General features: G+C 43.1%; 1 protein-coding gene and 1 pseudogene across 2 annotated transcripts in view; one reads left to right on the top strand and one right to left on the bottom strand.

Annotated features, from left to right (window-relative positions):
• Positions 1-26580, top strand: part of STK39 (serine/threonine kinase 39) — a 329969-nt gene that overhangs the window by 156235 nt on the left and 147154 nt on the right. The window lies entirely within an intron of this gene.
• Positions 12726-14062, bottom strand: LOC148778584 (tudor domain-containing protein 10-like; annotated as a pseudogene).

Below are 26580 nucleotides of genomic sequence, written 5' to 3'. Positions count from 1 at the left end.
TTAAATGTGATCATCTCCACACAATCCCTCTCCAGCATGACTGGTATTTCTTGTAGATGTAAGCTTCTTGAAGAAATGGTGTTTGCTATTTAAAATTTTCCCTTTCACTTTTCAGGTTTTACAGCTGCACTCTGTCAGCCTAAGCTTGCATTTGAAATTGACTTTAAAAGCCCAGATTCCCTTTTCCAAGACCTCTTATTTCTGTGCCAATTAGATAACATCGTACTGTGGGGATTTACTGAAGTATGCCCACTGAAACAAGGCAGCCATCTGCCTTTCTGAGGTCTAATCTGCTGGCTTTCATTGTTTCGTAAAATGACTTCAGGGTACCGACGTGGTCTGGAGCTGTGTGCAGATTGCTGAATTGTTGAATTATGTTTTCCATAGTGGAGCCTAGGCCACATGTTGTTCCTTCTGAATATCAGGTTGCAGGAGAGCATGGGAAGCTGTCTGAAGTTATTCGGAATGACTAAGGTGGACTGTGTTCCCTTTCATTCTCATATTAATGAGTTTTCTGGCAATAACTGGAAGTTATAATGAATAAGCACTTTGAACGTCCAACCTACCTAACCTCTGCCAGAGTCACCTTTTTAAAATTGTTTTTCATCTGTTATCTGCCTAGTGTGAATGCACAGTCTTAGTTTTCACTAATTTTAACGCAGAAAGGCAGCATGTTATACAGTTCTTTATCTTGGGTTTTTTCACTGAATTATTTCCATGTGTATATACAACTTCCCCATCCTTTTGTATTGCTACCTAATCTTCTTTTACAAGACATATGATTTATTTATCCAGTTTCTGATTATTGGAAATCTGGATGTTTTCAAACTTTTACCATGCAAACATTGTTTCATTAATTATTTGTGTATACATGTCATGTTTGCATGTATTTTAAGTTTTTCTGTAGGCTAAATACTCAGAAATACAGGGTCAAAGGGTGTATGTGTATGTATCGTGGGTGAATATCACCCAGTTGTCTTCTAAATCATTTTGGTTTTTAAAACTGTCATCTCTCATTACTCTGCAGTCAGGATACTAGGCTTCAGCTAAACTAATTAGTGGTCCTGGAAAATAGGATAAAGATTTTCACCTGTTTCCGAACTTTCTCAAAACATCCTTTCCTTCTGTTCCTTCCACTCTGAGGACTGAGTTCATTCGCTCAGTCATGTCTGACTCTTTGTGACCCGGTGGACTGCAGCATGCCAGACTTCGCTGTCCTTTACTATCTCCTGGAGCTTGCTCAAACTCATGTCCGTTGAGTTGGTGATGCCATCCAGGCATCTCATCCTCTGTCACCTGCTTCTTCTCCTTCCACTCTGCACCTTCACAGTTCAGTTCAGTTCAGTCGCTCAGTTGAGTCCAACTCTTTGTGACCCCGTGAATCACAGCACGCCAGGCCTCCCTGCACCTTCACAGGTCTTTCCCAAACACTCAGGAAACACTTCTCTCTCACGGGCTCGCAGTTGCACAGTTTGCTGTTGCTTTTCATTTCTGAATGTTTATGGCATGTGCACTCTGTACTCCATTTGGAAGCTCCGTCTTATCCTACTTGCAACTGAATTGCTTCTTTTGCAGTGTCTGACCTTTTCAGCCAGATTATCAGCAGGTTGAGGGTTCTTAGCTTTCATTTTCACCTTTTGTGTACTTCTTACTGCCTAGGACAGTGCTCTGCACATTGTGGGCTTCTTTTCTAAGCTTCTGACGAAAACAGATACAGTGTTTCGGTTAAAAGCTAATAACAGAAGAAGGAACAAGATGGCGGAGGAATAGGACGGGGAGACCACTCTCTCCCCCACAAATTTATGGAACATTTGAACGCGGAGTAAAGTCCACAAAACAACTTCTGAATGCTGGCAGAGGACATCAGGCACCCAGAAAAGCAGCCCAAAGTCTTCGAAAGGAGGTAGGAAAAAACATAAAAGATAAAAAGAGAGACGAAGTAAGGACGGAGCTCCGTCCCGGGAAGGGAGGCTTTAAAAAGAGGGAAGTTTCCAAACACCAGGAAACACTCTCACTGGCGAGTCTGTGGCGAGCCTTGGAACCTCAGAGGGCCACATAACCGGGAGGAAAAAGAAAGAAATAATTAAAACCCACAGATTACCTGCCAAACGGTAACTCCCAGCGGAGAAGCAGCGCAGACGCCTGCATACACCATTAGCAAGTGGGGGCTGGGCAGGGAGGAGCCGGCTGAACTGCTTAGAGAGAGGACTGGTTTGAATGCCGCGAGGGCAATCTGAGAGAACTGGGGATAGCAAAGCAGACTGGGATAGCTTCCCCATGAAAAGGCGGAAAGCTCTAACCTAAGACTCCGCCAGCCCCACTCACAGAACAAAGGACTGAGCAGAATGAGCTGGCTGCGGTCGGCCCATCCCCCATCCCCCCGCCGAGACAGGCAGGGAGGTCAGCCAGAGCCGGAGAAGGCAACCGCGGCCCCAGAAAGGCATCTGATACAAACTGCAGACAGGCTTGTTGCTAATCAAGACTTCTTGGGCTCGGGCCGGTCGATATCTGCCTGAGAAGGTGCGCCGGTTGTACACCCAGAAAACCGAGTGGCAGGGACCGTGCTCTCCAAACACCTGGTCACCTGAGCTGCTCGGGGGGAAGGCACAAAACGCAGGCCCAACCAAGTCTGTGCCTTTGTGGAGTACCTGAGAACCTGAACTTGAGCCGCTCAGACCTGGGAAGTGCATACAACCCAGCGCCGGCCTCGGACAGTTCCTGGCAGAGCAACCTAGAGCCTGTGCAGTGTAGACTGGGACAACACACGTGCTGTGAGTGGGGGCAAACCCAGAGTGGCCAAGATGCTGCGAGGACTCCCCACAGATGCCAGAGATATTTGTCTGCAGTGTTCCTCCCTTCCCAGAGCAGGACTGAACAACTGAGCCTTAAAAAGAGTCCACCCACACCCTAGTGTCAGGGCGGAAATTAGACACTGAAGAGACCAGCAAACAGAAGCTAAAACAGAGGGAACCACCTTGGAAATGACAGATAGAGTAGTCTAGAGGCTACTACAAGAATAAGACCAAAAACCAGAGGCAAGAGGCTTAAGCCTGAATCCTGAGAACACCAGAGAACTCCTGACTCCAGGGAACATTAATCGATAGGAGTTCATCAAACGCCTCCATACCTACACTAAAACCAAGCACCACCCAAGGGTCAACAAGTTCCAGAGCAAGACATACCACGCAAATTCTCCAGCAACACAGGAAAATAGCCCTAAGCTTCAATATACAGGCTGCCCAAACTCACTCCAACCCACTGACATCTCATAACTCATTACTGGACACTATTGCACTCCAGAGAGAAGAAGTCCAGCTCCACCGACCAGAACACCGACACAAGCTTCCCTAACCAGGGAACCTTGACAAGTCACCCGTCCAACCCCACACACAGTGAGGAAACTACATAATAAAGAGAACTCCACAAACTGCCAGAAGAGGGAAAGGCCACCCCAAGCAAAGCGATATAAGCAAGATGAAGAGGCAGAGAAATACCCAGCAAGTAAAGGAACAAGATAAATGCCCACCAACACAAACAAAAGAGGAAGATATAGGGAATCTACCTGATAAAGAATTTCGAATTTTGGTGGGGAAAATGATTCAAAATCTTGAAAGCAAAATGGAGTTACAGATAAATAACCTGGAGAAAAGGATTGAGAAGATGGAAGGAAGGTTTAATAAGGACTTAGAGGAAGTAAAAAAGAGTCAATATACAATGAATAATGCAATAGATGAGATCAGAAACACTCTGGAGGGAACAAACAGTAGAATAATGGAGGCAGAAGACAACATAAGCGAGCTAGAAGATAGAATTGTAGAAATAAGTGAAACAGAGAGGAAAAAAGAAAAACAAATTAAAAGAAATGAGGACAATATTAGAGACCTCTGGGACAATGTTAAACGCTCCAGCATTCGAATTATAGGAGTCCCAGAAGAAGAAGACAAAAAGAAAGACCATGAGAGAATACTTGAGGAGATAACAGTTGAAAATTTCCCTAAAATGGGGAAAGAAATAATCACCCAAGTCCAAGAAACCCAGAGAGTCTCCAACAGGATAAACCCAAGGTGAAATACTCCAAGACACATATTAATCAAATTAACAAAGATCAAACACAAAGAACAGATATGAAAAGCATCAAGGGAAAAGCAGCAAATAACACACAAGGGGATTCCCATAAGGATAACAGCTGATCTTTCAACAGAAACTCTTCAGGCCAGGAGGGAATGGCAAGACATACTTAAAGTGATGTAAGAAAATAACCTACAGCCCAGATTACCGTACCCAGCAAGGATCTCATTCAGATATGAAAGAGAGATCAAAAGCTTTACAGACAAGCAAAAGCTGAGAGAATTCAGCATCACCAAACCAGCTCTCCAACAGAGGCTAAAGGATCTTCTCTAGACAGGAAACACAGAAAGGGTGTATAAACTCAAACCCAAAACAATAAAGAAAATGGCAGCGGGATCATACTTATCAATAATTACATTAAACGTAAATGGGTTGAATGCCCCAACCAAAAGACAAAGGCTGGCTGATTGGATACAAAAACAAGACCCCCATATATGTTGTCTACCACAGACCCACCTCAAAACGAGGGACACATACAGGCTGAAAGTGAAGGGCTGGAAACAGATATTCCACGCAAATAGAGACCAAAAGAAAGCAGGAGTAGCAATGCTCATATCAGATAAAATAGATTTTAAAACAAAGGTATGAAAAGAGACAAAGAAGGAAACTACATAATGATCAAAGGATCAATCCAAGAAGATATAACAATTATAAATATTTATGCACCCAACATAGGAGCACCACAATATGTAAGACAATCACTAACAAGTATGAAAGGGGAAATTAACAACAACAAAATAATAGTAGGAGATTTTAATACCCCACTTACATCTATGGGAAGATCAACTAAACAGAAAATTAACAAGGAAACACAAACTTTAAATGATACAATAGACCAGTTAGACCTAATGGATATCTATAGGACATTTCACCCCAAAACAAGGAATTTCACCTTTTTCTCAAGCCCACACGGAACCTTTTCCAGGATAGATCACATCCTGGGCCATAAATCTGGCCTTGGTAAATTCAAAAAAAATGAAATCATTCCAAGCATCTTTTCTGACCACAATGCAGTAAGATTAGATCTCAATTACAGGAGAAAAACTATTAAAAATGCCAACATATGGAGGCTGAACAACACGCTGCTGAATAATGAACAAATCATAGAAGAAATCAAAAGAGAAATCAAAATATGCATAGAAATGAATGAAAATGAAAACACAACAACCCAAAACTTCTGGGACACTGTAAAAGCAGTGCTCAGGGGGAAGTTCATAGCAATACAGGCACACCTCAAGAAACAAGAAAAAAGTCAACTAAATAACCTAACTCTACATCTAAAGCAACTAGAAAAGGAAGAAATAAAGAACCCCAGGGTTAGTAGAAGGAAAGAAATGGTAAAAATTAGGGCAGAGATAAATGCCAAAGAAACAAAAGAGACCATAGCAAAAATCAACAAAGCCAAAAGCTGGTTCTTTGAGAAGGTAAGTAAAATTGACAAACCACTAGCCAGACTCATCAAGAAACAAAGGGAGAAGAACCAAATCAATAAAATTAGAAATGAAAATGGAGAGATCACAACCGACAACACAGAAATACAAAGGATTATTAGAGAATACTACCAGCAATTATATGGCAATAAAATGAATAACCTGGAAGAAATGGACAAATTCTTAGAAAAGTACAACTTTCCAAAACTGAACCAGGAAGAAATAGAAAATCTGAACAGACCCATCACAAGCACGGAACTGGAGGCTGTAATCAGAAATCTTCCAGCAAACAAAAGCCCAGGTCCAGGCGGCTTCACAGCTGAATTCTACCAAAAGTTTAAAGAAGAGCTAACACCTATTCTACTCAAATTCTTCCAGAATATTGCTGAGGAAGGGACACTTCCAAACTCATCCTATGAGGCCACCATCACCCTAATCCCAAAACCTGGTAAAGACCCCACAAAAAAAACTACAGGCCAATATCACTGATGACCATAGATGCAAAAATCCTTAACAAAATTCTAGCAATCAGAATCCAGCAACACATTAAGAAGATCATACATCATGACCAAGTGGGCTTTATCCCAGGAATGCAAGGATTCTTCAATATCCGCAAATCAATCAACGTAATACACCACATTAACAAACTGAAAAATAAAAATCATATGATTATCTCAATAGATGCAGAGAAAGCCTTTGACAAAATTCAACATCCATTTATGATAAAAACCCTCCAGAAAGTGGGAAGAGAAGGGACATACCTCAACATAATAAAAGCTGTATATGACAAACCCACAGCAAACATTATCCTCAATGGTGAAAAACTGAAAGCATTCCCCCTAAAGTCAGGAACAAGACAAGGGTACCCACTCTGACCACTACTATTCAACATAGTTCTGGAAGTTTTGGCCACAGCAATCAGAGCAGAAAAAGACATAAAAGGAATCCAAATTGGAAAAGAAGAAGTAAAACTTTCACTGTTCGCTGATGACATGATCCTCTACACAGAAAACCCTAAAGACTCTACCAGAAAACTGCTAGAGCTAATCAATGAATACAGTAAAGTTGCAGGATATAAAATCAACACACAGAAATCCCTTGCATTCCTATACACTAATAGTGAGAAAATAGAGAAATTAAGGAAACTATTCCATTCACTGTTGCAACGAAAAGAATTAAATACTTAGGAATATATATCTACCTAAGGAAACAAAAGACTTGTACATAGAAAACTATAAAACACTAGTGAAAGTAATCAAAGAGGACACTAATAGATGGAGAATTATACCATGTTCATGGATTGGAAGAATAAATATTGTAAAAATGAGTATACTACCCAAAGTAATTTATACATTCAATGCAATCCCTATCAAGCTACCAACGATATTTTTCACAGAACTAGAACAAATAATCTCACAATTTGTATGGAAATACAAAAAACCTCGAATAGCCAAAGCAATCTTGAGGAAGAAGAATGGAACTGGGGGAATTAACCAGCCGGACTTGAGGCTCTACTACAAAGCCACAGTCATCAAGACAGTATGGTACTGGCATAAAGACAGAATTATAGATCAATGGAACAAAATAGAAAGCCCAGAGATAAATCCATGCACCTATGGATACCTTATCTTTGACAAAGGAGGCAAGAATATAAAATGGAGAAAAGACAGTCTCTTTAACAAGTGGTGCTGGGAAAACTGGTCAGTCACTTGTAAAAGAATGAAACTAGAACACTTCCTTCACCATACACCAAAATAAACTCAAAATGGATTAGAGATCTAAATGTAAGACCAGATTCTATAAAACTCCTAGAGGAGAACGTAGGCAAAACAGTCTCCGACATAAATCACAGCAGGATCCTCCAAGACCCACCTCCCAGAATATTGGAAATAAAAGCAAAAATAAACAAATGGGACCAAATTAAAATCAAAAGCTTCTGCACAGCAAAGGAAACTATAATTAAGGTGAAAAGACAGCCTTCAGAATGGGAGAAAATAATAGCAAATGAAGCAACTGATAAAGGATTAATCTCCAAAATACACAAGCAGCTCTTGCAGCTCAATTCTAGAAAAATAAATGTCTGAATCAAAAAATGGGCCAAAGAACTAAACAGACATTTCTCCAAAGAAGACATAAAGATGGCTAACAAACACATGAAAAAATGCTCAACATCCCTCATCATCAGAGAAATGCAAATCGAAACCACAATGAGATACCATTTCACACCAGTCAGAATGGCTGCTATCCAAAAGTCTACATGCAATAAATGCTGGAGAGGTTGTGGAGAAAAGGGAACATCTTACACTGTTGGTGGGATTGCAGACTAGTACAGCCACTATGGAGAACAGTGTGGAGATTCCTCAAAAAACTGGAAATAGAACTGCCATATGATCCAGCAATCACACTCCTGGGCATACACACCGAGGAAACCAGAATTGAAAGAGACACATGTACTCCAATGTTCATTGCAGCACTGTTTATAATAGCCAGGACATGGAAGCAACCTAGATGTCCATCTGCAGACGAATGGATAAGAAAGCCTTGGTACATATACACAATGGAGTATTACTTAGCCATTAAAAAGAATGCATTTGAATCAATTCTAATGAGGTGGATGAAACTGGAGCCTATTATACAGAGTGAAGTAAGCCAGATAAAAAACACCAATACAGTATACTAACACATATATATGGAATTTAGAAAGATGCAAATTATAACCCTGTATACGAGTTAGCAAGAGAGACACAGATGTATAGAACAGTCTTTTGGACTCTGTGGGAGAGGGTGAGGGTGGGATGATTTGGGAGAATGGCATTGAAACATGTATGTTGTCATATGTGAAACAAATCACCAGTTAGGGTTGATGCATGTTACAGGATGCTTGGGGCTGGTGTGCGGGGATGACCCAGAGGTAGGATAAGGGGAGGTGGGAGGGGGATTCAGGAGGGGGAACTCATGTACACCCGGGGTGGATTCATGTCAATGTATGGCAAAACCAACCAATATAATATTGTAAAATAATTCAGTTCAGTTCAGTTCATTCGCTCAGTCGTGTCCGACTCTCCGCAACCCCATGAATCACATCATGCCAGGCCTCCCTGTCCATCACCAACTCCCGGAGTTCACTCGAACTCATGTCCACAGAGTCGGTGATGCCATCCAACCGTCTCATTCTCTGTCGTCCCCTTCTCTTCCCACCCCCAACCTTTCCCAACATCAGCGTCTTTTCCAGTGAGTCAACTCGTCGCATGAGGTGGCCAAAGTATTGCAGTTTCAGCTTTAGCATCTGTCCTTCCATTGAACACCCAGGATTGATCTCCTTTAGAATGGACTGGTTGGGTCTCCTTGCAGTACTAATAATTAGCCTCCAATAAAAAAAAAAATAAAAATAAATAAATAAAAGCTAATAACACCTGCTTTTTATGAGAGAAAAATGACAAGTGCCAGATGTAGAAAAACTCCCTGACCTGTCACTGTCCAGTGATAACTACTCCTGACATGTTGTTACACAGCCATCCTGCTTATGAATAAATACACAGAGAGATGTGATGTACCGTTTTACACATGACCTCACACTGTTCCAATGATGAAGTACCTTGCTTTTCTTCAATAAAAGATTTATATCTTCTCCCATGTCAACTGGCAGCATTCTGATCGTCAATGGCTGTGTCGCAGTGTTGGTCAGAACTCACACAGCTTGGCTCATTTAAGCAGTACTGAACTGATGGACACTTGTGGTTCGTAGTTTTCTGAGTCAATGCATCTGTCTACTAGTGTGATGGTCTCTTGAGGTAAGGTAAAGTCTTGGAAATGAAAGAACTGCATTAAAGCATGGATATAGCTTATGGGATCTAAATAATTACCTTAAAAGAGAAGAAAATTTAAAGCAGTGTTGAATATTTTCCTAGGCACCTGTCACATTCTAATAGTTAGCTGTGGCCTTCAGTACAGTATTCAGTCATCAAAAAGTATCATGAAATATTAGACATAAATCAAAGGAAAAAAAATCTCAAAGAGGTACTCTAGGAGAAATAACCTTTGCATGTATTCATGAGTGTACAAATGAATCATTGCTTTCTGCTTTTTTTCCTGCTGGACAGTGACTACCTGTCTTTCTCCTTCCATAAACTATTTTGGAAAGCTTGTCTAATTTAGGATATCATAAAAGCATTTTCTCTCCTGTCAAGGTACAGAGAAGGGCAGTGTTTTCTGTTTCTTGGAGAACAGTTTGCTTAGGAAAGTACACAATCTGACGAAAGAGGCTGCAGCTGTGGGCTGTTTTGAAGCTTACTTGAAAACACTTTGGTATGTTTGTTTCTTTGCTACTCCACTTTATTTCAGAAAAGATTTGAGATGGTTTACAAAGATGCAAACAATTGACTGGATAAAATTTATTTGGTAGATGACTAAAAGGAAGTAAAGGGAAAATGAGGGTAAGAAAGTACATAGAAAGCCAAAAGTAAGGTTAGTTCACGAAATACACACAGAAGACGGAATTGCCATCTTTGACGTTCTAGAAGACTTGCACGTGGGCGGTTTGGTATGGTTCAGTCACAGTATTAAGCCCTGTGTACTCACTCCGGTTGGCCTCAGATTTGGTCTTGAGCTGGCATGTCGGGCTGTAACCTCACCTTATTATGATTAGAACACAACCCTTCTACTCAGAAGAAGTTCAGATATTATTGATTTGGGGGCCCAAGTGAAAATCCACCTAGAGAAGAGATTTTTACACTGTGTGAATTCATGAAGCCAGAATTTCCCAGCTGGAAAGGCCTCTAAGAGGTCATCCGGTTCTACCTCCTTAGGATGGTGTGAGGCCTTGCAGTTGTGTTGTGCTCTTGAAGGGGCTCTGCAGGGCGTAGAGTCTGCACATGACCAGACCTCAAGCCAGTTGCTTCTGCTCTCCAAGCCACAGTTTATTTGTGTACCAAACAGGAGTGAGGGCTGGTTCTTACCACATGGGATCGCCATGAGGATTAAGTGAGATGATGCGAGAGAGGGAAGTGTAAATCAGAAGCACAAAAAGACCCTACCTGGTGCCCAGGAGGATGGCTGTAACCACGAAGACAGATGCAACACGCTTTGGTGAGGATGTGGAGCAATTGGAACCCTTCCACGCTACTGGCGGGCATGGAAAATGGGCAGCTGCTTTGGGAATTCCTCAGAACTTTACACATGATCCAGCAGTGCCACTCAGATATGTGCTGAGGAGAAAACACCAGAGCTTGTTCACAAATGTTCATGGTAGCACTGCTCTTAAGTGCCCACAGTGGAAACAACCCAGATGTCATCAGCTAATGAATGGGGGAAAGGGCAATGTACTGCATGTTTCTGTTTAGGTGAAACACCCAGAAAAGGCCAATGATTAGAGACAGAAAGTAGATGAGTGACTGTCTAGGACTGGAGGCTGTGCAGGAAATGGGGAATAACTGCTAATGGACATGGGGTTTCTTTTGGGGGTGATAACATTTGCCTAAAATTGATGGTGATGGTTACTCTGTGACATATACTTTTTAAATAGATGAATTGTGTCATAGGTGAATTGTATCTAAATAAAGAGAGGGAAATGGCAACCCACTCCAGTATTCTTGCCTGGAGAATCCCATGGACAGAGGAGCCTGGCAGGCTACAGTCCATGGGGTCACAAGAGTCGGATACGCCTTAGCGACTAAACCACCACCAAAGCTATATATGTATATATGGCTGTATACACACACAGGATAATGCACAGCAAAGTTCTTCAGTTCAGTCGCTCAGTCGTGTCCAACTCTTTGCAACCCCATGAATCACAGCACGCCAGGCCTCCCTGTCCATCACCAACTCCAGGAGTTCACTCAAACTCATGTCCATCAAGTCAGTGATGCCATCCAGCCATCTCATTCTCTGTCGTCCCCTTCTCCTCCCACCCCCAATCCCTCCTAGCATCAGACTCTTTTCCAGTGAGTCAACTCGTTGCATGAGGTGGCCAAAGTATTGGAGTTTCAGCTTTAGCATCAGTCCTTCCAATGAACACTTAGTGTAGTGAAATAAGTCGTATACTAAGTAAATACTCAATAAAGGTAAACTTTTCTTTTTCACACAAGTGATGAAATTGTTTGAAACACCTTATCCTGGATCGGGTGGCTCCCCTGGCCTAACCCAGAGCCCAGTTCTCCTAGAAGTAAATCAGAGTTCTCTCCTTCTACAGGAGAGCAGCTGTAGAGGCCCTGTGGTTCCTTCTAACATGGTCTTGGATTATTTTGACTTCAGATGACTTTCATTTGGCCTTGAACCTTTCCACTGTAAAAAGACTTTTGAGTTTCCTGATTGTAGATGCAATATAAACCTTGAAAGAGTCAGCAAATTTTTCAATTAACCATGATGAACTGCTTGAATTGATTCATGGCTCTGTCTGCTATTGACTTTTCAGAGACTGATTAGCCTGCCCCGGAGTTCCCAGGCACTCTGCTTTTTAACTTTTTCTCCATGCAGGCTGTCTTTAGCCATTTCACTTTCCAAACTTCTCTCTCAAAATAGGCTAGGCAATCAAAAGCATTGGAGGTTTCTCCAATATCTCTCAAGGTTTCTTAGTAACAAGTAGAGTCGGTATAAAATGAAATTTCGGTTTCCTGTTACATTTTTTTTAAATGTTTATATCATTTTTTCAAGTTTATTTTTTTTGCCTCTGCATCTGGATATTGCCAAGTCATTATGACATGAAGAAATTATGAAGCTCGTTATCAACGTGATATTCTCAATCTAGTGAAATTTTTGTGTGTGTGTGAAGCATGCCAATATTTATTCACCAAGCTGACAGATCAGTGTTTAGATGCTTCCTACCCGATTCTACAATGGAATGCCAGGAAAATTAAGCAATGGGCCTCTCCATTCTCCAGAATCTGTCAGGGCAACTTAGATCATGCTCTGGGGGTACAAAGAAGAGACAGGAGACAGGAAAGAATACACTGGCCACATGAGACTTTGAACCTCATGGAAGCCTCCCTGTTTGGTTCATATGTTCATGGTGAAGACACATGACACATTGAGAAGTGAACTAGGGGAAAGCAAAGGGGAATCCAATTAGTTCTAGGCACCACTGTGGCCTTTTTCACCCCCAGGACCTCAAGAGTGAAAGGGCAGGGCGGGCAGAACCTAGACTGGAGAGGGAACTTGCTGATGGTAGCCACGTCACTTAAACTGTTCAGGATGTGCAACTCCCAAGTTCAAAGCACTGGTGATTTTCCCTTCAAGGATTCGATGGGTAACCTGATTCGAACTCAAAATACCTTTCTCCAGCATGAATGGCTGAGTGGGGTGAGGGTGGGGGGATGGTCCAGAAGTCATCACTGACCAGGCTGTGCAGGGACTGCATCGCGATGGTGGCTGACTGGCCAAAATCTATGAACATGATTACTGCCCAGGGGTCCACGTGGTCCAGCACCCTGCACCTGTTCTAGGCTGGTCCGTATTTGCCCAGGTGGTACTTGGCCAGACCGCGGGTCCTATGGTGCAGCACCGACTCGTACAGGTAGGTCTGCTGCTCCTCCACCTCGGCCAGGGCACTGAGCAGGGCCTGCATGTTCTGCTACAGAGTCTTGGTGATGTGCATGGCCCAGAAGGGGATCTGAGGGACAGTACTGATCACCAGCAGTCCCGCCTCCCTGCCGATGCTGGGGATGGTGGCCAGCCAGCCCAGGTCTCGGAAACATTCCCTCAGGAGCAGCATCAAGAGGGACCCTCACATTTCCATGGGTACTGCATAGAAGCTTATCTTGGGTTTCTCTGTCTCACAGGGCTCTCCAGAGCTTTAGGAGTGAGCTGTGGACAAGCAGTGGTTCTGGCAAATCTTTGAGCAGAGGGCTTCTCTGAAATCGGCAGTGCCTGGGGCCACTCAGTCACATCAGGGGTCCTCTTGGGAGACCTGTTGGAATTCGCATACAGTTTTTGTTTGTGGCAATGCTTCCTATTCGGTATCTGGATCGCAAGTGCCACTTTGTGCGCAGAGCCCAGATCTATGAACGCAAAGTATTGGGAGCCATTCTGGGCTCTGTGGACATGGAGAGGGCTGAAGTCCTTTAGAAGGCATCGAATTTCCTCCTCAGGATATTTATATGTGTATATATATATATATATTCTTTTTCATATTCTTTTCTGTTATGGTTTATTATAGGATATTGACTATTGTTCCCCATGCTATACAGTAGGGTTTTGTTATTTATCCATTCTGTGTATATTGGGTTGGCCAAAAAGTTCATTTGGGTTTTTCCGTAGTATCTTACTTAAAAATCTGAATGAACTTTTTGACCAAGCCGGTAATAGTTTGCATCTGCTAATTCCAAACTCCCGATCCATTCCCCCCCCACCTGCCATCCCCCTTGGCAACCACAAGCCTGTCCTCTGTGTCTGTGAGTCAGTTTCTGTTTTGTAAATACGTTCATTTGTGTCGCAGTTTCGATTCTGTATGTAAGTGATGTCGTATGGTGTCTGTCTTTCTCCTGACTTACTTCACCTAGGGTCGTATCCATGTAGCTGCAAATAGTCACTGAGAACGTGCCCTCAGTGGCATCCCCGTCAGGAGTACAAGGCGTATCAACCCCTCAGGTTCAGCATCTGGGAGGCAGCAGGCCCGCTGTCTTGTTGCCATAATAAACTGGCCAAGATAGCATGTGATAAAGTCCAATAGGTGTAGTTTCAAAATCACCTTGTGATAGATGGAGATTTCTAGTCTTCCTGTAAGAGGAAGTAAAAGATACTAGATATAAATGATTGTGCGGACCTTGAATGAGAAAATTCAAGTGTACACTTTTCTCATGCCCTCTTTCCTTTGCAACAAAGATTTATTTCGATTATTAAAATATGTGCACTTGATAAAAAAGATCAAACATTTGTTGATGCTCACAATATGCTAGCCACTATCCTAGGTTGGGATACTTGAAGAGTAAAGATGAATAAATCTTGTGAGGACTTTGGGTTGTTTTACACAGTTGTTTCAATTACTCTGCATGAATTTTGAGAAAAGGTTAGTGTTACCTTGCTGTGAGACCACCAATAAATATTATAATTCAGCTTTGATGAGACTCTTATTTTTGAGACTCTTATCCATTGTACCTATTTGCACAGCTCTTGTAGGTTTTGGAGACAGGTTTGTAAAATGAAAAGCATATAGGAAGAACTCAGTAACTGCTGAATTTAGCACCTTTATAGACTGTGATTCTATCGCATATTGCAAAGCAGAATCATTGGACATAAATTCTGGCATAAGTTCAAGCATTTACTGACTGTATGCCTTCTTTCATTCTACTGCTCTTGGTTGAACATCTGAAGTGTGCCAGTTAGGGTCCCAGGCTCTGGAATTCAGGGATCAACAAGCTGGGCAATGTGTCTGTTCTATGGAATGTACATAAGGAGGACTCCTCTGTGAAGAGGATCTGAAAATGCATGTGATTTAGTGAAAACGTGGAATGGACACACGAGTACATATGTGTGTGTATATTTTTGGAGGGAGTATTTCTGTTTCAGATAGGTATGGAAGAATTTTTGTGTGATTAAAAAAGCAGTCAACAATGATGTAGTGGGCTTACATCTGCCTGCAATGTGGGAGACTTGGGTTCAATTCCTGGGTCGGGAAGTTCCCCTGGAGAAGGAAATGGCAACCTACCCTAGTATTCTTGCCTGGAGAATCCCATGAACAGTGGAGCCTGGCAGGCTGCAGTTCATGGGCTCACAAGAGTTGGACATGACTTAGCTCCATCTTTCTTTTTCTCTTTAATGATGTAGCAGAACGCTAATATTTTCAAAGACGTTATCTCTGGTTGCATTGTATCACCTGGATAGTTTCAGAGTGCTGGAGAAATGGTCTACTTGGTGGTACTTGTCAGCTCTAACCCAGGCTGGTGTTAGGAAACCAAGCTTAGTAGGACAAGGACACAGAGGCATGTGTTAAGACATGGTCCTACAATAATAAGTTTATAGCTTGTTCTCTCTCCCTTGTAGCCATTTGGGGCACAATTATATCCTTTGTAAGATTTTTTCTATGCTCACTGATTCAACAAAGATATTTATAAGAGTATAATTCAGAATTTAAATATAGAAAAGTTCTCATAAGGGAGTTTATCTTTAATTCAGACCTTGTATCATTAATACTTTAAATCTCATTATAACATTATAACCTGAGTACCACATCTTTCTTCCTGTATGGAGACTTTAGAGAACGGTTCTGGCCTGATGCCGTCTCATCCACTCTTATTAACTGTGTTCATAACGATGAGCTCACATATCCAAAAATAGTCATATCAGGCTGGATGTTTCTAAGAAAATCGGTAAGTCTAGGGCAGGTTTTAAAACTCCTTGTATTTGGATGGAGTCCACGGTGGTTCATTTTTGGGGAGTTCTTGAGGCTGAGGACATGCCGTTTCTGTTTTTTTTCTGGAATAGAATTCATGACCAGGCAGCCTTTTTTGAACACCTGCTAAATTTGCAGGCACTGGACTAAAAATGTTTTATACATGTTGTCTCCTTTGTCCTCATTATAACCTAATGAGGTAGGTACTGTGACTCAGTTTTACAGGTGAAGAGAGGGGCCATTAGCGTAAGTATTGATAACCAGTGAGTGGTTAGGTTGGAACTTAGCCTCAAATCTGTGTGATACAAAAGCCCTTTGGTTGGCAACTGCTATGTTGTACTGTCCCCTAGTGGAAAAATACTAATTTCATCTTTGTCCTTTTCTTTATTTCCCAAATTTTCTATAATAAATGTGAATCAATTTTATATTCCAATAATCTCAACCAATATCATGAAAATATGTATTGTTATGAAATTGGATTAAAAAACATTTTTATCTGTGATGTGAAAAATATAAAACTACATGAATCTTAACATTATAACCCTATATTTAACAGTTAATTAGGTAATATAATTAATGTTTAAAAGAAAACATAGTAGATACATACACATTAAGGTTTCTGCTTCAGTTATTTTTCTTGGGAAAATAGCATTTATTGATTTAAGAACTTTACCCCAGATACTAAATTGATTTTTTATTTCCTTGTCATCATGATTGGGACAAGGACAAGAAAAGCATTTCCTTCCTCTCTGTAGTAGGCATTTATATATATGGAAAGATTATGGGTAATTTTAAGGGAGTTTTGTGATTAAAGGAAGAGAGTAGCTAGAGGACTCAGTAAAGGTTTCTGATAATAGTGGGGATTTGAGCATTTTTTCCCCCTCTTCTTTCTCTTGCCCTACCAGTATAATTCCCTAGAGAAGGAAGTGGTGACCCACTGCAGTATTCTGGCCTGGAGGATCCCATGAACAGAGGAGCCTGGCGGGCTGCAGTCCACGGGGTAACAAAGAGTCAGACACGACTGAGCGACTGAACCGCCACCAGTATAATTTGATCTTCTGTTCCATTCCGTCGCTCAGTCGTGTCCGACTCTTTGCGACCCCGTGGACTGTAGCCTACCAGGCTTCTCCGTCCATGGGATTCTCCAGGCAAGAATACTGGAGTGGGTTCCCGTTTCCTTCTCCAGGGGATCTTCCCGACCCAGGGATCGAACCCGGGTCTCCCGCATTGGAGGCAGACGCTTTAACCTCTGAGCCACCAGGGAAGCCCAAGCTAAGATAATTTGATCTTAGGAGCAGTTATCAGTACTATGGAGACAAATTAATTTAGACAATTAAATCAGCTTATTCTAGGCTGTTTATTTAACTTTCCACTCCACCACCACTGGACAGAGGAGCCTGGTGGGCTACAGTTCATGGGGTCGCAAAGCGTCAGTCACCACTGAAGCGACTAAGCGCGCGCGTGCACGCACACGTGCACACACACGCGCGCGCGCACACAGCACCTGCCTCCCCACTCCCAAAACATCCATCCTTTTTGGCTAGTCACAATGAATCCTGGGAGTTTTTGCCGCATTTGGCCTTAAGGTTGGGGGCGGGAGGAGAAGGGGACGACGGAGAATGAGATGGCTGGATGGCATCACCGACTCTGTGGACATGAGTTTGAGTGTACTCCGGGAGTTGGTGATGGACAGGGAGGCCTGGCGTGCTGTGATTCATGGGGTCGCGGAGAGTCGGACACGACTGAGCGACTGAACTGAACTGAACTGAGGACCTGACAGTCTGCATTTTTAACGAAGGATCTAGATAAGTTGTACGATCAGGCATATTTGAGAAGCCCTGGGCGAGAGGAACGCTGGCATGAAGAGAAGAAGTAGAAAATGAGATTTTAAAGTTGGATTAGGTCTAGAATGTGGACAGCCTTGAGTCCTAATCCATGGATTTTGGAGGTGGTGCGCTAAGGTGTGAGGAGCCAATGAGGAGCACCCTGGAAGCAGGGAGGCAGCTGTGGGAGTAGGATTGGAAAAGTGGAGAGTCGTGGGCAGCCTGAAGGAGGAGCCATGGGCCAGCAGAAGCTGTTAAAGACACTGAGGCCTGAGACTGTACAGGTTCCAGCTAGGACCGCGCAGAGGTGTAGGGAGGAAAGGACATGAGTCAGCACTATTAAAACATCAGAGTTGAAAGATCTTGGCGAATGATGGAGAGAGGAGCAGGTCACAGAAGGGAGACGATGGAAAGAGACGGAGGCCACATGGGCAGGAGGGTGGCAGTTGAGGGGGAGAGAGATGCCGGGCTTGTTGCATCTGTTGGAGTGTGGAGCTCCATTGGGACTTCACTTTGAGGGAGACAGAAATGTGGAACTCAGTAGAGACAGCGACCGAAAGAGCTGTATTTAGCAGCTCTCTCCATGCAGGCTGTTGTGGAAGCCGTGTGGTCAGCTGAGACTGCCAAGGAGGGTGTTACAGGGACCGTGGTGAAGTCCGTGGGGAGCAGTAATGGGACAGGTGGAGGACAGAGGGAAAGAAAGTGCCGTCACAGGAGCCAGGAAGGTGGAAGTGGTCAGCGGTTTTGATTTCTTCAGTGAGGGGAAGGAAAATGAGGTCTTCTCAAAGGACATTGGATTTAGCTCAGTTTTAGCAGTAAGGGGAGAAGCTGGACATTCAGATTTAATGAGGAAAGAGATGGTAAGGAAGTGCTAGTGGGTAGTTTTTCAAAGCTTGATGGGAAAGGGCAGTAGGAGACTGTCATAGCTTGGGGGTTGAGAAGATTTCGAGGTCAGTGGAGACTTGTATATATTCAGAGGCTCCATGCAGAGGAGGCACGGTGTACGGCCCAGAGGACTCTAGAGGGCGGTGATTCTAAAGACACTGACTTTTCATGTATCGAGTTCCAGGACTGTGCTGGGGTCCAGAGGTAAGACAGCCTTCATCTGTAAGTATCCCAAGAGAAGAATGAAAGTTGACAGTAAGGGGGGAAGGGAAAGTTAGGGAGTTTGGGATTGACAGGTCCACCCTGCGATGTTTAAAATGGATAATCAACAAGGACCTACGGTATAGCACAGGGAACTCTGCTCAGTGTTATGTGGCAGCCTGGACAGGAGGGGAGTTTGGGGGAGAATGGATTCATGTATGTGTGTGGCTGGGTCACACTGCCGTGCACCTGAAACTATCACAATATTGCTAATCGGCTGTACTCCAGCATAAAATAAAAGGTTAAAAACATTGACAGTGACATTTGAACCTGGGCGACTCGGGGGTGGTGGCCACACAGATGAGGGGAGGCCTTGGACAGGTAACCACATCTGGAGCATCAGGGTCAGCACGGGATGGAACGACGCACGGAAGCTGGGGTGTGCCGAGGAGGGCGAGGTGGCCAAGGACTTCATCGAGGACACAATGCTTCCATTGTCTTGTGCAGGATTTGTGTTCTTTTGCCAGTCAGCAAGGTAGCTTAGGTGGGGAGCCTTCCTGGGCAAATGCTTGAAAATGTATTGGAAGAACAAAATTGTTTGTGTGGTTGAAGTCAAAGAAAGTTGGAGGGGTGGATAAGAGCCAGAACAAAAAATGTCTTATGTGTCTTGATGAGGAGTTTAGGTTTGGGCATTTTTTGCCTTTCCCCCGCCCCCCCACTCCCTGCCAGCTTTGGGGAACTCTGATAAGAATTTAAGGGGAGAGGGAAATTCCTGGTGGTCCAGTGTTTTGGATTCAGTGTTTTTACTGCCACGGCCTGGGTGGCAGTAAATAGTTCCCAGTTGGGGAACTATTATTATAATAAGATCCCACAAGCCCCCGCAGTGCAGCCCCCCAAAATAAAAAGAATTTAAGAAGAGATGTGCAATGATTTAGTTTGCCTTTAGGAAAACCATTCTGTTGGCATTGTGGACAGTGGTTTAGGGGCGAGACTGGCCGCAGCAGCCAGGTTGGAAGGCTGGTGTTTAGTCCAGGTGACAATCAGTGGAGGATGAAGGTAGAACAGGGTAAGGAGATACTTAGGAAGCAGAGTGGATGGAACTGAGGATTTGCAAGGTTTCCATGAGGATGGAGGTTGAAAGGGTGGGAAGGGAGAGGAGATTTCAGAAAAAGCTGAGATTGACTTCCTTTCTGATGTTGAGTTTGGGAGGTATGAAACCTTTACTGGGAATGACACTGAATGTTTAGAATGTGGTAAACCTTGTGGGATGTCTCATCTCAAATGGAGAGAGAGTAGACCAGCGTGTGTATCTGCAGATCACGCGAGGGTGTGGCCTGGAGAGAGAAACATGGACATACTAAGCACAAGAGCAATAGCTGAGACCAGCGTGCAGAACAAATCCCAGAGCGTGGCTCCTACACACATGCAGAGCCTCTTGCCTCAAGAATTAATGATCCATTTTCTGAGTGCCTTCCTCCGTTCCAGTCTTAGCTGTCTTCCAGGTTAGCCACTGGACTCTTACTGGCATTAGGAGTAGAAATGCCAGGAAAAGAAAAGCAATGATGGCATCCACATATACTTAGTTTTACTATCAATTAGCAGATGTGATGAGAGTTTTGGATCCTTAGAAGAAGAGCATCAGATCCCATAGTTAGGCTTGGATTACTTGTCAAACTCATTTATATTCACCATGTGTCCCCCATCTAGCCCTTACCAAGGAAGCTGAAGTTCCAATTTTTTTAAAAAAATAGTTAACCCCATAAGAATATACAACTTTATGTATTTTTCTTTTTTAATTTGGTAGTTGGACAGTATTGTCTTTGGCAAATACAAGAATTAGAATATATACTTTTTCCAAATCTATTACAGGGAAATCTACTTTACTGCTCTGGCAATCTCTTCTTCGTACTAAATGAACTAACAAAAATAGAATTCATGGCCCTTTTCAACTCTGAGTTGAAACACAGTTGAGACTTTGCCCCAAAAATATAACTCCTGTCTGGAGCATTTTTACATTGGAACCTTCATCTTAGCTTTCCGTTATTACTGAGAGTTAATTTTCCCAGTGATATAAAGGAAGTGAGTATTGTCCCTCTGGAGGTGGTGGGTGTTTCTTGTTAGCAATAAGAAAACAGGATCTTTCCATCTCTTTTTAGTTGAAAAAGCAACATCTAAGTCAGAGCCTCAGTTCAGTTCAGTTCAGTTGCTCAGTCGTGTCCGACTCTTTGCAACCCCACGAATCACAGCACGCCAGACCTCCCTGTCCATCACCAACTCCCAGAGTTCACTCAAACTCAGGTACATCGAGTCGGTGATGCCGTCCAGCCATCTCATTCTCTGTTGTCCCCTTCTCCTCCTGCCCCCAATCCCTCCCAGCATCAGTCTTTTCCAGTGAGTCACCTCTTTGCATGAGGTGGCCAAAGTATTGGAGTGTCAGCTTTAGCATCAGTCCTTCCAGTGAATGCCCAGGACTGATCTCCTTTAGAATGGAGCCTACTTAAGTGGTTATTATGGCTGGCTTTTAAGTGAAACCCTAATGAGAACTATTACAGATTTAAGAATATGGATCACATGTGGGTCTTGTTTAGATCTTGTTTTGAGTAAATAAGCTGAAAAGACATTTTTGAAACAGTGGGATAAGATCCAACATAGACTGATAATTCTCCTGAGACATAATTGGTGATTTTGTTGTTTGTGAAAACATCATGATCGTGTTTTAAAATGTCCTTCTCTATTAGAGATTTGTGCTGAAGTATTTACAGGTAAAATGATATGACGTCTGAGATTTGCTTTCAGAATACTGACGCATAAAGAGTTAGAGTGTAAAAATGAAATCTCAATGGCAGGGCAGTTCCAGTTTAAAAAAAGACTTAAAAGTGAATGTATTAAAATGTAGAAGCCAGGAACAGGAGGGAGTTGAAGGTCTGCTTCTTATTTGGGTTTGACACTTCTATGGACACCTGTTACTCTTTCCACATGTAGAGTGACAAGGTTTTTGCCTTTCTGACGCTCGAATCAAGGAATACGGTGCCACTGTTAGACTGTGCCATTGTGGTTGACACACCCCACCACCCAGGAGGGCTTCTCTGGTGGCTCAGACTGTAAAGAATCTGCCTGTAATGTAGAAGATCTGGGTTCGATCCCTGGGTTGGGAAGATCCCCTGGAGACGAAAATGGCAACCCACTCCAGTATTCTTGCCTGGGGATGGAGGAACCCGGTGGGCTACAGTCTGTGAGGTTGCAAAGAGTCAGACACACTCAGCAACTAATGGTGACTGACTGACTGACCACCTGGTACTCAGGCAGTGGTCTGGGCAGTTCCTGTCTTGTTGTCTTCAGAGGCTTCAGCCTCTTGTGGAGGTGACCATGCAGGGGATTCCTTGTCCCCTGTTATGTTTTTGAGACTTTTGACTGAGATGACAACTTGGGTGGAGTGGTCCGTAAAGATGGCTGGAATGGGAGCAGGCAGAGATTTCAATAGGAGGCATATTTTTACATAGAGACCTTATGAAGTCATTGTTGGCTCTTTCTAATCAGTTCAAATTTGAGCTGGAATTAGATTCTTCACTCTTTCAACCCAAAGTGCAAGTCAGTGCTGTGTATGTACTGTTTTTTGGGTAACTAAACTCCCATCTGAAGTCTCTGCCCTTTGCAGACAGAAGGATAGGGAATGGAGTCCATTACAAAGGGAACATGATTGCAGCGAACCACCACAGACTTGTTTGCTTCTTTGAATTATTCCCAGCATGGCAAGACATGAATATGTCATCTCTGAGGCAGATGGGCCCATCCATTTTGATCATCCACTTTGCTCTTATTTGACGGTTGTAACCATGCTTTTCCTCTCAGGATCTTCAGATGCTTAGAGGAAAGCCCAGAGTTTTCTTGACAGCAGCTGCTGCTTTGCTTAAACTGGTAGAATAAATTAAGCCCTCTAGCTTCCTCATGTGAAGTGAAGTGTTAGTTGTTCAATCGTGTCTGACTCTTTGCAACTCTATGGACTGTAGCCCACCAGGCTCCTCTGTCCATGGGATTCTCCAGGCCAGAATACTGGAGTGGGTTGCCATTTCCTTTCCAGGGGATCTTCCTAACCCAGAGATGAAACCCTGGTCTTCCACATTACAGGCAGATCCTTTACCATTTGAGCCGCCGGGGAAGTCCTAGCTTCCTCAGATTTGTCTGTTAATCATGTCACCACAATAACAGGGTCCGTGATGGCAAAGGGTATTAGCTTTCTAAGGACATGATAAAATGCCTTTGAGTTGCAGGTTGAGATGGTGTGGCCCAGAATCTTACTGTGTCTGTGTGTTTTAGCCAAGGATGACTTATTCATTCATGCATCCAACTAACGAGTTTTAAGTGTCTGTTATCCGTTAGTAGTCTGTATTGAGTGCTGGTTCCCAGAGCTGGATTTTGTGTTCATTGCAGCAAATTTCAAGTGTACTCCGACTCTAGGGATTATGGATATGAGAAGCTAAAAAGATTTCAGGATGTAATGGGATCTTAACTTGCCCCTCCCTCATATCCATTCAAGATACCTGGGATGCTGTATCTGCAGCCTCTGACTTCCCTCTCCAGGGGCAATGGTGAGAGAAGTATGGGGAGAAGGTTCTCCTGGTACAGAGTTTGCTTTGGCAAATTTTTTTCAGGCAGCAGGAAAATGTTATTCACTCATTTAACAAATGTATATTAGTTACCCGTCATCAAAAACTCAATGGATCAGAGTTTGAGCAAACTCCTGGAGATTGTGAAGGAAAGGGAAGCCTGGTGTGCTATAGTCCACAGGGTCACAAAAAGTCAGACACAAATTAGCAACTGCTGCTGCTGCTAAGTCACTTCAGTCGTGTCCGACTCTGTGCGACCCCATAGATGGCAGCCCACCAGGCTCCCCCGTTCCTGGGATTCTCCAGACAAGAACACTGGAGTGGGTTGCCATTTCCTTCTCCAATGTGTGAAAGTGAAAAGTGAAAGTGAAGTCGCTCAGTCGAGTCCGACTCATAGCGACCCCATGGACTGCAGCCTACCTAGACAACAAAAAAACACAAGATACTCTAAACATAAGGACTCAGACTATATTGAACTGTGTCTTACCCCCAGGGCATGTGCTTTCAGAGCTCCAAATTGTCTCACATGCTGTAATATCTTCTTAGTATCTTTGAATTTTGTAGCAAAGATACCAGGTTAAGCAGATTAACAGAAACAACAGAATCCATTACTCTGTAATATAAAAGAATACAGACTCATCCATCTGGTGGAGAGAAGTGTAAAGGCAGAGTACTAAAAAGCACCAACTCCTATCATTACATGCCCCATGTGTTCAAAAGTTTGATGGTTGTTTCATTGACCAGACCAGTACTTTAATGGTGAGTCTTCATTCCAGAATTGTTGCATAAAAATCAAACATTAAAAATGTTGGAAATCCTAAATGGTACACATATTGTAGCAAATGCAGGTGAACCTTAAGTTGACGTCATGGTCACATCAAGATTTTGGAAGGTTTCATCATTTTTGTTCTTAAAAATTTAATAGCTCATCTTACTATCACTTCCTCCCCTCCTTGAAAAGTCATATCCTTGATTGTTTTGAGGTAGAAGGTAGTTACTTTTACTTTCTGTTTTATTATTATTTTTTTAATAAAAAGAATTCTGCTTGCATTTTTTAACAAGAGGTATGTATATCTTTAATTTTTAAATACCTGATTTTTGACTGATAGCGTTGTACATAATAATGATAAAATTGCAAATGATGCCAAAAGAGGAAGAGGCAGAGGCAGTGTTTCTTCATTGCCCATGGGGTGAACAAAACATTCTTGCCCTGTCTTTGCCCAGCAATGTATCTGAATTTTAAGTTTGGAGGGAGGAGGTGGGCACGTGTGGCCCAGCCCCTTGCCCTCCCTTTCTGAGGGAGCTGGACTGCTTCTAGAGAGAGGTGCTATTGGTCAGTCCCCGTGGCCCTGCCTGGGTGAGGTAGGATTGGGCTGGTCGTGCTTGCTGTGGACAGGATAGGTAGTTCAGTTCAGTTCAGTTGCTCAGTCGTGTGCGACTCTTTGCGACCCCATGAATCACAGCACGCCAGGCCTCCCTGTCCATCACCAACTCCCAGAGTTCACTCAAACTCATGTCCATCGAGTCGGTGATGCCATCCAGCCATCTCATTCTCTATCGTCCCCTTCTCCTCCCGCCCCCAATCCTTCCCAGCATCAGAGTCTTTTCCAGTGAGTCAACTCGTCGCATGAGGTGGCCAAAGTATTGGAGTTTCAGCTTTAGCATCAGTCCTTCCAATGAACTCCCATGACTGATCTCCTTTAGAATGGACTGGTTGGATCTCCTTGCAGTCCAAGGGACTCTCAAGAGTCTTCTCCAGCACCACAGTTCAAAGTCTTGTCTAAATCCAGGGGTCATTCATCAAGGAAGGCTGCTGGCTCAACATTTAAGCCACATTCTCAGATATCACTTTTGTAAGGCATAAGGGTGATGTTTTGACTGCCCCCACCCACGCCCAAACTTACTGGTCATACTTCTAAATTAGTTCAGAACTGAGGAGGGGGGCATGGTGATATATATTGGGGTTCCTTAATGTACATGACCCAGTGAAAAGAAGTCCCTCTCTCAATTCAGAGCCATCACCAAGTCCTAATACGTTCTCCCAGAAATGCTCTGTGCATATGCAGATGTATTGAGAAATGTATATATGCGAACCTCCTTCTTATGTTCAGCAGTGATGAATGCTCTGTTCTCTACTAGCTTCTTCTTGTGTTTTGATGATCTATTTGATACTTGCTGTTGGCTGCATAACATTTTACAATATGGATGTTGTATTTAGTTTACAATCAGAAGAATAAACATGCTTCCATTTGAGCCTCATGCCCTGATAAACAGTGAGAAACTGTAAAGTTCTGCTGGTGACCAATAGAGACAGCAACTCTTTCCCATTCCTTTTTTCCCCACACAGAAGAGGTATATCATGCATCTCACCATAATGAGACTTCATCCTCGGTGATGGAGAGCATGCTGGGAGTCTGTGTAGGGATCTCCTTTTTCAAAGAACCTATTACAGGTATTTAGTTAGAAACTTTAAGCGGAGTATTAGCTGGAATGCATCTTTAGGGCTGCTGCTGCTGCTGCTAAGTCACTTCAGTCGTGTCCGACACTGTGCAACCCCATAGAGGGCAGCCCACCAGGCTCCCCCGCCCCTGGGATTCTCCAGGCAAGAACACTGGAGTGGGTTGCCATTTCCTTCTCCAGTGCGTGAAAGTGAAAAGTGAAAGTGAAGTCGCTCAGTCGTGTCCGACTCTTAGCGACCCCATGGACCGCAGCCTACCAGGCTCCTCCATCCATGGGATTTTCCAGGCAAGAGTACTGGAGTTAGTCATAATTGTTGTGAAGGAACTGTTTGGCACTGACATCTAAAAGTTATTCAGAAATGTTTGTATGGATGTGTATATTTTTAAAGCAGATACTTTGGTGAAATTATAATATGACAAATATTTTCTATATTGCATTCTATGTAACAGTTGCTGAGTCTGGATGAGTTTCCATTCTACCAGACTCAAATGCACTTGAGTATCTTTCATGGATTGTTAATCCCTAAGCAAATTTAGGTCTTTGCAGAACATTTTTCAAGGTGCTGGCATCGCTTGTACCACTCAGAGTTCACATGAATGATGTTTAACGGGTAACTCGCCCCTAATCTTTATGTTGGCTGTCTTTACAAGGTTGGAATCCAGTCCGCAGTAAGTTATGCTCATTCGGTCCATCTTAGCTATTTTTCTTATTGTCCCTTCTGTTCAGCT

The sequence above is a fragment of the Moschus berezovskii genome, chromosome 2, assembly GCF_049115385.1.
Source record: "Moschus berezovskii isolate FMDL1 chromosome 2, NW_MosBer_1.0, whole genome shotgun sequence".
NCBI lineage: Eukaryota > Metazoa > Chordata > Mammalia > Artiodactyla > Moschidae > Moschus > Moschus berezovskii.
The sequence above is the reverse complement of the archived record's forward strand: the minus strand, read 5'-3'. Positions and strand labels throughout refer to the sequence as shown.